General features: G+C 50.3%; 1 protein-coding gene across 2 annotated transcripts in view; it reads right to left on the reverse strand.

The window, feature by feature from the left end:
- Window positions 1-12,855, reverse strand: part of TIAM2 (TIAM Rac1 associated GEF 2) — a 111,643-nt gene that overhangs the window by 25,400 nt on the left and 73,388 nt on the right. The window contains exon 1 of one of the 2 annotated variants that reach the window (XM_080807248.1): window positions 4,001-4,301. The exons of the other annotated variant lie outside the window; for it this stretch is intronic. The gene's annotated coding sequence lies outside the window, so the exon portion shown is untranslated. Of the gene's footprint in view, window positions 1-4,000; window positions 4,302-12,855 lie in introns of those variants that run through there. 2 annotated transcript variants of the gene reach the window in all.

Here is a 12,855-nt window from a genome sequence, read left to right on the forward strand (position 1 = left end):
GAGACGCATGTGGCCCAGAGCCTCCCCTTGACCTCTGACTGCACAAATACGCGGCCCACGGAGTAACAGAGACTTTAATGACCCCCCTGGAAAACAGAGAGTAGAGAAGAGGGTGCATCCTCAGAGCAAGGGGCAGCCAACGAAGGCCTTGGGGGCCAGTGGAACCCTCCACCTGCTGCCGTAGGTCAAGCTTCGTGAGCCCTCGGCGGCCACGCTCACTCAGCTGCCCGGCCTCCCTGGCCGCTTCCGCCCCAGAAGGCAGAGCTGAAGGCTTGTCGAGAGCCTAAAACATTTACTCTCCCCTCAGAGGAAAAGTGTGCCAACTCCTGGTAACAGAGAGATGACCCCAAGTCAATAAAGAGTCCTCTTCTGAAATTAGTCTTAATTAAAAAACCTAACCTAAAAACGTTATTCTGCGAATTTCTAGTGAAGTGGAAATTTAAAAGAGGACTTTAGCGTTATTTTTCTAGAAACTACAAATGGCATCTTAAGTCACAGGAGACATAAACCCTTTTATGTCCTAGGCTTTCAACTGCGTCCAAAACAAAACAAAACACCTGCCCGCTCCGCCCGCACAGATGCAGGGCTCCGAGACAGGACGCCAAGTCTGACACTGGGTTTGCCTTTATTTTGTGTTGCTTATTGACGGCTGAGAGGATTCTGTTTGGCCTGCGATTCGGGGCATTTAGACCCGAATTTAAATCCTTTCTAAGCTTACTTTATATCACTTAATATTCATACCAAATATGTTTATCTGGCGAAATACGTCTCTAAACCAGTATCTTTCAACTGAATTATTTTTGTAAAAGACAAGCTTAACTCTGACTTTTCCATCAACACTACTCTCAGCCCCTCTTCCATCCAGAGGTGCTGATTTCTGGGCTAACGTCCACTTCCCTTTCTCTTCCTTCAGTATAGTCTCTCACCGCCGACGTTCATTCTGGCAATCAAATAAATGAAACCTGTGTGTTTACGGTAACCCTTCGTCCAGCAGTTAATGTCTTCACCGAATGTTCTAGTCCGTTTCGGTGCTTACTGCCAGTTTTCCCAAACACAGCATTTCTATTCAAGAGTTAGGTCTTGGGCGCCTGGATGGCTCAGAGGGTTAAGCCTCTGCCTTCGGCTCAGGTCATGATCCCAGGGTCCTGGGATCGAGCCCCGCATCGGGCTCTCTGCTCAGCAGGGAACCTGCTTCCTCCTCTCTCTCTGCCTGCCTCTCTGCCTACTTGTGATCTCTGTCAAATAAATAAAATCTTTAAAAAAAAAAAAAGTTAGGTCTCTGACTTTATTCTTGGCAACTGATAATAGATTACTGAAGCAGTTCTTGCAGGAAAGGTCTTGAAGTGTTACCTGTTCTGAAGATTTATTGGCCTTTTTTCCCTATCTTTGTCACTGTATTTGAGGGAAAACGAAGCATCCGTATAAACGCCAGCTGCAATCATACTCTGGACCAGCGAGAGCTCTGATCAATCTGACAGCCACCAATTTTCGGGGCAAGTCAAGGGTGCATGAAAAATAAAAGATGGAGGACAAGACAGCTGGATCCCAGAAGGGGGCAATCACACACACTTGGCTTTAACAGTTCAGGCTGTGTCCACCTTTGCCCAGGACAGCACTGCCCCACGACCGAAGCCCAGACTCCCCCACAGCTGAGTCCTCTCCCCTTTCCTGTGGTTCCCTAAGAAGCATATTTTCTTTCTAGTTGTCCTCTACATGGGCTCCTGATTGCCTTACCTAGAACAAAAAAAAGTAGGGTGGCACCCGGTTCCTAGCTGTAGACCAAGCACTTAGCTCTGAGAGCAGTTCTAAGATGCTCAGAAAACTCTAAGACAGTTGCACCCGTTCCAGTTCCTTGATGGTCGTCCTTGAGCATCTCAGCCTCCAGACTGCCTAGACTTGCATCCCCTGGTAGGCTTGGTCTGTCTTTCCATCCTGGTCTAACAGAAGCCTTGAGTCTGCCTGTCTCACAGAGTCATCTCCATGAGGGTGTCCACTGCCACACGGATTAACCGAGCCTACAGCGGTCCCCCTCACCACCCTGGCTTGGTGCCCCTGGCAGTCTCCAAAGCTGTTCCTCACACATGGCTCTTCTCTGATTTAACTCCTTGAAACTATCATGGAAATACAGTCCTATTCTTTTTGATAAGGATATGGGGATTCGGAGGATGAGGAGACTCTTCTAGAGCCTGCCAACCAGGCAGCGAGAGACTCCAACACTCGGTCCCCTTGTCTTTCTGCTCCCCACCTGCTCCAGCAACAGCAAATTAAGAGACAAACATCTATTCACTTTTCCCCCGTAGTATACGAAGGGATGGAAATCCTTCTTGTGAACCTTCTCTCTTCTATATTCCACTCTCCGAATATAACCTGCAAATATGCTGTTTGGGATAGCCTGGGCCACAGGGACCATCAGAGTCAAGGCCAGGTGACAGCAACACATGGCCACCCATGAGGGAGGCACAGAACAGTCAGCAAGCTCGCAGCAGCCCTCCAACAGTCTCCAGAAGAAACCGAGCCATCGTTTCTCTTTCCGGGACAGAAGGACCAGAGTATACGCTCTGGCGTGGGGAGTGAAGGGGGCTCTTTCCCTGCCCGGATTTGAGGCAAATTATGAATCCTTTAAAAACTTTCCTGAGCATTTAAACTTCACCATCTATGATCGCTTGCTGCACAGCAAACCAAGGTGGCTGACAGCCCTGCCTGACCCTGCTGGAGCTGCAGGAGGACGGGAGCCGGCTCTCCTCAACCCCTCTGGTGCCCCATACCTTTGTGACCCTTTAATAACTACTTTTTATTTTTTTATTTGAGAAAGAGCAAGAGAGGAGAGAGAGAGAGAGAACATGTGAGCATGAGCAGCGGGGGAGAGAGAAACAGAAGTAGACTCTTCACTCCTTGGTAGCCCAAAACAGGTCTCAATCCCAGGACCCTGAGATCATGGCCTGAGCCAAAGGCAGACACGTAATGGACTGAGCCGTCCAGATGCCCATAACTACACTGACTTCTACCGATTGCTGTTCCAATAGGTTGCATGGGTCAAGGATGGCTCTCAGTCACTTAGGAAAAATGGTGCTGCAGTAGGGAGAGAAGGGCTAGGCCCTATAAATTGTCTGAAACCTACCACATCCCCTTTGGACTTAAAAACCCTTAGACTGTTGGTTCTCATGTTTGGCTGAAAATAATACCTGGAATCTGGTATCTAAAAACTGTAGCATTGGGAAGAAAAATCACAAAAACATGAAATGTAAATTACTTGTTAATATCCTGACCACCTTTCTTAGGCTTGGATACTGCCAAGTACTATTGGAGTGAGCACAGATACAACCTGCAGGCCCCTTTACTTCTAGTTGTATTTTTTTTTTTTTTTTGCTAGATTTAAGCAGTGTTATTTTCTTAAACATTTATTTGAGAGAAAGAGAGAGGCAGAGGGAGAGAGAGAATCCCAAGCAGACTTCACGCTGAGAGCGGAGCCTGACACAGGGCTCAATGTCATGACCCTGAGATCATGACCTGAGCCGAGACCAAGAGTCAGATGCTTAACTGACTGAGCCACCCGGGTGCCCCATTTAAGCAGTGTTACAGTCAAGTCTGTTCCATTGCTCTGGATTGCATCTTGTTGGCAGGACCTCAAATCAATCACCTCATACAGAACAATGTCTGCCTCACACACGTTACCTGAGACTTTACCCCCAACCTCTAAAAATCTAACACAGACTCAATAATAGAAATGAGGGCATAAAATTTCAACTAGGACAACAATTATTTTTGATAAACTGGCAATTTGATCAACCTTCTAGAAAATGCAAGTCGATAAATCCAAAATAATCAAAGCCACGTTTCCCCAGGAGCACAGAGCACAGTGGGCGGCTACGGTAACACACGCGGACAGGCAGGAGTTCAAGCAAAACCAAAAGACATCAGAGACCACCACGACCATGACAGAATGCCAATTTAAAAAAATTTTTTAAAGCCTCAGACACAGAAAACTGATTTTAAATCTCACCTGAGATTACTGGTTTGATGACGGTCTCTCCGTCGCAGAAACTCATCTATAAAACCACCATATTCAAGACCGTGCTAGGCAGACACCCTGCCCCATCTTGGTGTCTGGAACTGCAGGCTGATGCTGCCCAGGCCAGTCTTCTCATCTCAGCATCCTTTATGTCATGGCTGAAGAACCACGACGCTACTAGACTCTAGAACATTGCAAAGCGAACTTGAAGCCAACTCAAAGCCAACGTGAAGCTCCTTGGCAGGACTCCTCGAGTGTCACAACACTTGTGGAACCCCCCAGCCTGTGCAATGCCAAGCCAGAAACTTCTAAGCAATTGCACATCTAAGAGTTTCCTCATCTGACAGCTGTTTGCTGAAAACACAAGAGAACTTAGGTGGCGGCAAAGAATCAAAGAGTGTGAAGGAAGGTGAGTCACAGAGGACAAGGGACGCTTGGCGGCTAAATAAAAGAAGGGATAGGGAGGCGTGACAACAAACAAAAGAATGGAAAGGAGAAAAGACAGAACTGGGGGCGTCGAGAACCGTGCCTTCAGTTTCCCCATATTAGTGACAAATATATTTTGTGTTGCCTGGTCCTTCGTGCTATTATCCAGAACAGCAGGAGACTGAATTATGAAACTAATAATCCAGCCTCTCCCCTGGGGAGTTAGAGGCTAGTACTGGGAGGGGGTGAAGTGTTCCCCGCGGGGTCCCCAAACCCCTACTCCCTCAGCGCCTGCCGCCCCCCACCACAGTGGCACAGAGCCGGCTCCAAGCAGACACTACAGAGGAAATTGCAAAATGACTCAGACCAACTTCTCAGAACTTTTTCAGCAAGTGAAAGCAGCTGCCATGTGGGGCTGGGACATTATTAAAAGGTGAGAATCTGCTGTGAGTAAGGAGAGGTGTGAAGAGAATGCACAGAGGCTCGGATACATCTGTGCTCATGCAGGACAAGCAAAGTCTTCCCGGGGCTACAATCTCTGACATACAGGATCTTCAACGGAGGCATCGACGCAACTGTCTCGGGCCTCCGACCAACGGCTAACATCTGGGAATGCCTTTATGGGGGAGGTCCCGATGACTGAAGGAACAGAGATGACCCTATACCAACCCCCACTGTTGGTATATATTGAAGGTAAGACAGATAAGGATTCAGGGCACCCAAAGAGTGGCCAGCCAAAATGAGATCATAACTGTGGCTGTTATTCCTTCAAAAGACAAGGAAAGGAGTGAGCAGCAGAGCCTTCGCTGGGGTGTGACAGAGCAGGGCGAAGTTCCCTCTGTGGCCCCAAGGAAACCATGGGATCGTCTGCTGCCTACTCATCCCCTGAACTGGGCGTACAACCACCCTCTGGTCCCGCAGACAGCTGCTGATTTTACCAAAGGGAGTTCTGTGAAATGTTGGCTTGGGGTCAAGATTGAAATTTATGCCCTGCCTCCCCAGAAACCACCTTTTTTCACTAATTATGGAAAATAAAACTCTGAAAATGCTAGAACACCAGTGCATACCACTCTCATTGGTGTCAACTATGCAGGATTTCTAACCACCACCACCAATATTCTCCTTGGTCTCAACCTAATGGTTTATGCCATCTAGGGTGGGGTTCTTATGTAATGTTCCTCAATGTCTCTTAACACATTAAAATAAGACCTTAATCCTGGCAAGCCTACCACACTAATCAGACCTGAAGATAAAGACAAAGTTCAAAATGTCACTTGGCTAAAGAAACACAGGGCTAGGGTCGCCTGGGGGTGGGGGGGGGGGGGGGCTCAGCTGGTTAAGCATCCAACTCTTGATCTCTGCTCAGGTCCTGCTCTCAGGGTCCCAAAAAAATAAGGGGGGGAGGAAGGAAACATAATGCCTTTCATTCTGGAAGTACCTGATGATGAAGTCTGTAATGTTAATAATATTAAGGCAAGACAGACGCTAGACTACCGTACTCAATGTTGGAATCATGAACGTACAGCTCACGGATTCCTGAGGAGGAAACCTGGGAGTAAACGTCCTGAGCAGAACGAGCTCCCTAGAACTGCAGTGACTTCTCACGTACAGGAGCCGTTTCCTGAGGACGCCTCACTTTCATCAGATGCTCAATGGTCCGCTCGAATTTTTCTCAAGCAGGCAAGAGAGTAAACGGCTGGCGCGGACGCGGGAATAGAGCAGCTAACCACCCCACCTTCACTTCCCACGACCTTCAGCCTCCATAAATCCTGCAGCTTTGAACATCAATAACCACGTGAAGGACAACCACCAGGGCTAATTCTAAATGGTTTCTTCTAGAATTTATTTCCCTTTTAAGCAGCTCTCTGTATTCACAAGAAAAGGCCACATCGGGCAAAAGACGGCTTCAGGTCGGGTGTTGGGGCAGAGAGCAAGGCCGGCCGAGGTGTCGGAGCAGCACAGACAGAGCCAGGATGGGCCCCCGCGACCGGCACACCCACCCCTCCATGCGCAGATGCCCAAGTCTGAGGACTTCACCAAGGACAAAGGATTTCGGTGTCAGACTTGGGGCCCAACCCCACGTGTTCTTCCCCAGCGACCATCCAGGTCCAGCAGGCTTCCCCTGAGAACATGCGCAAGTGGGGTTTACTGAAGGTGGGGTCTGGCCCGAGACTCCCCGCTCAGACTCCCTGCTTTCTTCTCCATCAAAAAGGGAGGGGATTCTGAAATTATTCTGTCTCCAATCCAGGAAGCCTAGAAAGAAAATAAACATGGAGACACAGAGGGCCAAACCCCATGGAGGGGGATGACAATGAGGGAAGGGGGTAGCCTCGCCTCCATGACCACATCCAAAAGCATATGGCTTGCTCAGCAACCAACACAGACCACAGGCAACGTGCCCCCTCCGCCGCCCCCCAGCACTTGCCCGACAGGAGGCAACAGGGGAGGTGTCCCAAGGAGCACAGCTGGGGTCCCTCTCCACCACCCACGACCGGAGAGGCAGGTGGCTGGCAGGCTGCTTTTCAGACGCGGGCCTCTGCGTGGCCTCGGAAAGGACAAACGTACTCTCTTCCAGTCTCATCTCGGAGACGCTGGGAGCAAAGTCGTGGCCCCTGCTGTTTCAAAGGAGAGGATGAGCAGGGAGAGGCCCACACCCGAAATCCATGTGGGAAGAGAATCCTCATGTCCAGAGAGCATCTCTGCACCGCGGGGCAAAGCCTTCGTGGGGCCGGGCTCCGGGGAGGCTCACGCGCTTTCCTGTGCGCCACGGTCCCCACAGCCTGAGGAGGGGGTCGAATCACCCCTTCAGCACGGCTGGTGGATTCCAGACCCCATCCAGTGACAAGCCCACCCGCCCTCTCGCTGATTCACGCCGCAGGGCCAGCGGGGCCTCCTGACGCCTTCCCGCTTCCTCCTTCCTCCCTGAGGGACTCCCAGGACGACTCCCCGTGACAACTCGGTCTTGTTCCCAGGAAACCAGGGTGAAGTCTTGAGGAGGATGAGGCAGCGGGGGCCAGAGGGAGGCAGGAAGGAGAGGGCTGTTGGGGCTGGGGGAGGCCAAACGGGAGGAAGGAAGCGGCCAGCAGGGAAACCAGCTGCGGGGACAGAAGGAAGGGGAAGCCAGGGACTGAGGGGCTCCCGACGGTGTCCAGCCTCCCTGAGCTGGTACTGTTGTGCCCAGTGCACAGATGCGGGGAGAGAAGAGCAAGCGGGGTGCAGCCGGCCCCAGGCCAATACCCCGGGACTAACACCCAACGGCCTGGCTTCCAGACCAGGCTCGCTGGGCTCCACTCACTCTGCTGCCTCAACACACGTACTCTCTGCCCATAGAGGGCACACGAGCACGGCTCCCTGTGGCCCCCACACCCCGGCCAAGTCTCACCCAACAAGAAGCCCCAGCCTCTGAGCTTCTAGAGCCTCCCTGGCAAAGGCACAGACGGCTGAGCGCTCATCGGGCACCGCTGTGTTGTTGGCAACTGCTGTGTCTCTGGGCTCTGGAGAGCTCACGGCTCTGCCCGTGCAACAACCCCCTTCCCATTTTCCAGTTTGCTTGTGCCCAGGGACACACTGGCCCAGCACAAGCCCCTTTAGGACCCAGCCCCATGGCCATGTTGGTAGGGTGGCGTCTGGGAGAGAAAGTGAAGAGTAGTCAACCCCAGCAACATTTCTCCGTGTTGCCGCATTGTCAGCTCCACTGTTTGTCCCGCCTCCCTTGGACAGGCTCTCCCGGCCCAAACTGCTTGCCATGTAGCTCCCGGCCCAGAGGGTTCCCCTGTTCTCAATGCCAACCCCCTTCCAGCTCACTGCCAGCCCTGCCCACACCCTGCACAGAGATTTGCTTCTCCTCCTCTTCCTGTCTTCCTCCCTCTCCCTCTCTCTCTCCCCGCTCTCTCCTCTCTCCCCTCTTTTTCTCTCTCTCTCGCATCTGACACTGTGGGTGCCATCTGTAGCCCCGCCGAACAGAGCATGTGAGTGATCCTTGGCAACAAAGAGGACAGGGCTCTGCGTGCTTCATGAAGCAGCGATGTCCCTTCCTGCCACACGCACCAAACAGTCGGCATCTTCCTGGCACATCAGCCCTAAAGATCAGGACAGACCATGAGCTGGGCCCCAACCCCTGGAGCTAGGAAACTAGTAATTAAAAAAGAACAAATTCCAATCAGCTCCAAAGAGATCAAATGGACTTTTGGACTCCCACAGAAACTAAGCACAGTTGCTTCCAACAACTCCACAAACTTGCCGCCAAGTCCCTGCCGCATGGGCGTACCACAGGGTTAGCAACGCAGAACATCTGAGAGCTGGGCAGAAAACTCAGCTCAGCTGGGTCCAAGTTGGCCTGTGCCCACGGCCCTGACGAGACGCCGCTCTTGCAAAAGGCGAGAATCTATAAGACCTCCTAAGGGGCCGTGTCTCAGGCTTCACCAAGCTTCTCAATATTCACAGCCCACTCCCGCTAAAGAGAAGGGCAGACCCGACAGACCCTATTCCGCGGATCACTGGAAGCAGTTCTATGGAAAAGGGCGTCCGTCCACGGCACTCTGCGCGAGAGAGACTAGCTCCGAGGGTGGGCGGGTTGGGTCTCCCTGCCCGTGACCAACAGCTAAGAGGACCCAACCGCCAGGCCCTTCGTTCCCAATTCTTTTTTGTGTCCTGGGACAGCTCAGCAGGATCTGACCCCCGGATTCTCCCCTCGGGAAGACCGGGCAGGCAGTGAAGGCGGGGAAGCCGTGTGTCCGGGGTGCAGAAGGAGAAAGAACCCGGAGCGCCGTGCGTGCGGGAGACCCATCAGGAAGAAGGTCGTCTCTGCCCGACAGTCTCTCGTGGGCGTGTGTGTAACCGTGCACGATCCTCTCAGCAGCACAGGACGGCTGGCCCTGTTATGTTCCCTCACAAGTAAGGACAGACGCTTAGGCTGTCTGGGTGCCTTGCCCCGGGTCATGCCGTGGTAAAGCCCGGTGGGCCGGGATACAGGCTCAGGTTCCCAACCGTGAGGCTGAGACCTCTTCCCGTTATACAGCTGCCCACCTGGATTCATTCACTGCGAATGAGGATCGTCTCACCACTGGAGAGGGTCAGACGCCACGACACTCCCAGGGGAATGGGGTCTGCTGGCAGGATGCTATGTCTCTGTTCATTCACATGTCAGGGATCCTGTCGGTGACATGCATTTACAACAGGTATATTCAGCTCTTTAAGACAGATCATGATCATATTAATCTACGGAATAGCAGCCATGTAGAAAGACCACGATTTATAAAGAAATTCTATTTTAATTTCACTTTCTAGCCAAAGTAACTTACGACCAAACAGATCTTGAAACAATGCAGGAGATTCAAAGATAAGGTAGAAAGATGTACAGCGTGAGCATGCTGGAAAACAGATCGTATGTCCAATAATCTCCTCCTTTCGCTTCTTAGATAATGCAAGCTCTTAAAAGGAATTCATGTAAAAAACTCAAAACGTTAAGATAAGTGGGTGAACAGGCATCAAAAATTAAATGCAAGTTATGTTCATGCTGTGTTCTAAAACCTAACCATTGCTGCATGTCCCTTTATCCACCTTGCACAAATGAAAGGGCAAAATAGATCTTAAGCGTTGTTAAATTGCAAAGAGCACAACACACAGTCGTCATGCTGTGTATCTCCAGATTCCCATGCTCTCTGTTCTAGCAACACAACGCCTACAAACTATAAAAATAATCACTGCCAAAGCGACACTAGGTGATTACATAAAATTCTTCTAAAAAAGCTGAGAAAACATTTAATCAGGAATAACTAAAGTAAAAACTCTGCTTACCTCATAGAAAACGGTTTCACTTTGGGGGATTTTCTTTTACAGCATGAAGTCTGATACTAGCATGTGCTATGCTCCAAGGAAATGGCACAAAGCAGAAAATTATCTACTGCCTTCAAATTAACCCCTCTTTTCAAGTGGATTTTACAGAATAAATATCTGAAATTTTCGGGCTTTCCGATATATTTCAAAAGGACAAAACTATTGCAAAGAACCACTAAAAAACCCTTGCAAGGTAGGAAGGAGAAAGGAAAAGTAGACAGTGCTACAGAGAAACTAGAATCCAAAAGAAATTCTCGCATCCTTAGCTGTAGAGAGTGTTTAAAGATTACAGTCAGGATTTCCTCCTGCAAAGAAGGCATATCTTCCCGTCTGCATAACCACCTATAGACATTTCAGAGCAAAATCAACTTTCAAGACAGAGAAAAAGGAAACCATGCAAGCATGCCTACGTTTGGATCAGCATCCGCACCCCTGAGATCAAAGCCCCCGCTTACTTACATGCTGTACATAGAAAGGAAAAGTTCAAAGGAACCTGCTCCCTCTGGGAGAGAGGATTACATCTACGGTCGGCTGTTGGGAAATGAGTAGGATGCACCCTCTCACTCTCATCCCCAGGCAATGAAAAAAAATCCCAAACTGGTGTTCCAAGTCACATTCGCGAGGACGTCCTAGCGCCACCAAGCTCTCCCTCCGAGGCAGCGCCGGTGGGTGGGGGAAACGCACCCCCTTCCTCTGGATTTCCACCCCATGCCGAGCCTGCTGGCTCCGGGGAGACACCAGGTCAGGGCACGCACAGGGACGACCCAGCTTCAGAGCCAGCTCGGAGACAGGCAAGTGGAGCGCAAACCGGATTTCTGCAGAGCCTGCTCAGCCCACCTCGAGTTCCCGGAACAACCCAGAAACTCCTTCAGCCCCCTCACCCAAAGAGCAACTGTTTATTCCTTTCAAAATCTGAACTGTTACAATAGTGCCAGCTAATTGCTAACAACACTAGGCGGGGGGAGAAAGAGCCCGCACACAGGAGAGGTTGACAGGGGCACACAAAGAGCTGTGACAGTAATAGGCACCCTTGAGGAGCAAGAAGGCAATCAATTATGAGCCATTTGCAGAAATTGTGGGGCTGTCAAAAGCCCCACTTACAGCTGTGCTTCATCAAGCCCGGCTGCATTTGATTTTCAAGGGAAATTATTCCTTATTTCAAAGTCTAGAATATTATTAGTAAAATATCCCAAACAACTCAGGTTCAACCAGGGTCTAATCTGAAAAGAAGTTAATGACCCCTGAGAAGGCCAGATGTGCCAGAGCGGGAAGCCCGCGAGACAGAGGCGGGTCTGCTCTCCGGAGCAGCGACCACCTCCCATGGGCACCGAGGGGCAGCGCCCAGGCTGAGCTCGAAAGATCCATGCCCAGCACTGGGACACGCATCGTCCAACTCCCAAACCACCGCCGGAAAACAGAAAAGGATGGCTTTTAGGTACACCCCGATGTTTCTTTTTTTTTAAGAGCAAAAGAGTGAACAAGCATGAATTAGGGGAGGGGCGGGGGGTGGGGAGAGAGAGAGACTATCTCAAGCAGGCTCCATGCCCAGTGCAGAGCCCAATGTGGGGCCCGATCTCACAACCCTGAGATCATGACCTGAGCCGAAATCAAGAGTCAGATGCTTAATCGACTGAGCCACCCAGGTGCCCCCATCTTTTAATTCTCAAATTCAAAACTTTGTTTTCACTAACATACATACCAATTATTACTTCTGATGGTCAGAAGTAATTACTTCTGATTCTTCTTTCCCAAGGAACAAAGAATGTGTGAACAAAGTAACTTCCAGGCATTACACTGGGATTGTTGAGAAATGCCCTGAAGTCTGTTATTATGGACAGATGACCTTCAGGTTTGGAAAAGGATGATGACCACTCTGGACTTAAGAGGGACTGACAGCAATGCTCACCATGATGATATTCTCTTTCAATATTTTTGTCTTCTGTGTTCTTTGGTATTTATCTTTTTAAAAAAATTTATTTATTTGAGAGAGAGTGAGCACACATGAGCAGGCAGTGGGGGAGAAGGAGAGAGACTCGCAAGCAGACCCCACACCCAGCACAGGGCCCGATGTGGGGCTCGATCTCACAACCCTGAGATCACGACCTGAGCCAAAATCAAGAGTCACACACTTACCCGACGGCAACCACCCAAGGGCCCCTCTTTGGTATTTGCTTTCTCCTCTAAGCGTGTTAGCAATGAAAACTAAGCTCCGCCAGCTCCAACTTCAAGCCCAACTGCAGCCTTTCCTCCTTCAATTCCTAACTGATGCTCCAACATTTATTTGGTAACTGCTTTGTGTCATTATGACAGGCATTGCTAAATGACAGAGTTGAGGATAGCCTCAACACAGTAACTTTTTGCCTATTTATTTTATTGAATGTTAAAATAAAACCTGGAAAAAGAATTTCCCTTCCTTCTTAAGAACTCTGAAGTGGAACTCAGATTATAACAGAGAGGAGCTCATCACCCCAGTGGCTTTAAGGGATGTCCCCTGAGCACCCGCACCGTGCCAGAGCCCCTCGGACACGCTGACCTTAGACAGACAGCCAAGCTTCTAAAGTGGGTTAGAAACAGTTACCTTTTTT

The sequence above is a fragment of the Martes martes genome (genome assembly GCF_963455335.1).
Source record: "Martes martes genome assembly, chromosome: 6".
Classification (NCBI taxonomy): Eukaryota; Metazoa; Chordata; class Mammalia; order Carnivora; family Mustelidae; genus Martes; species Martes martes.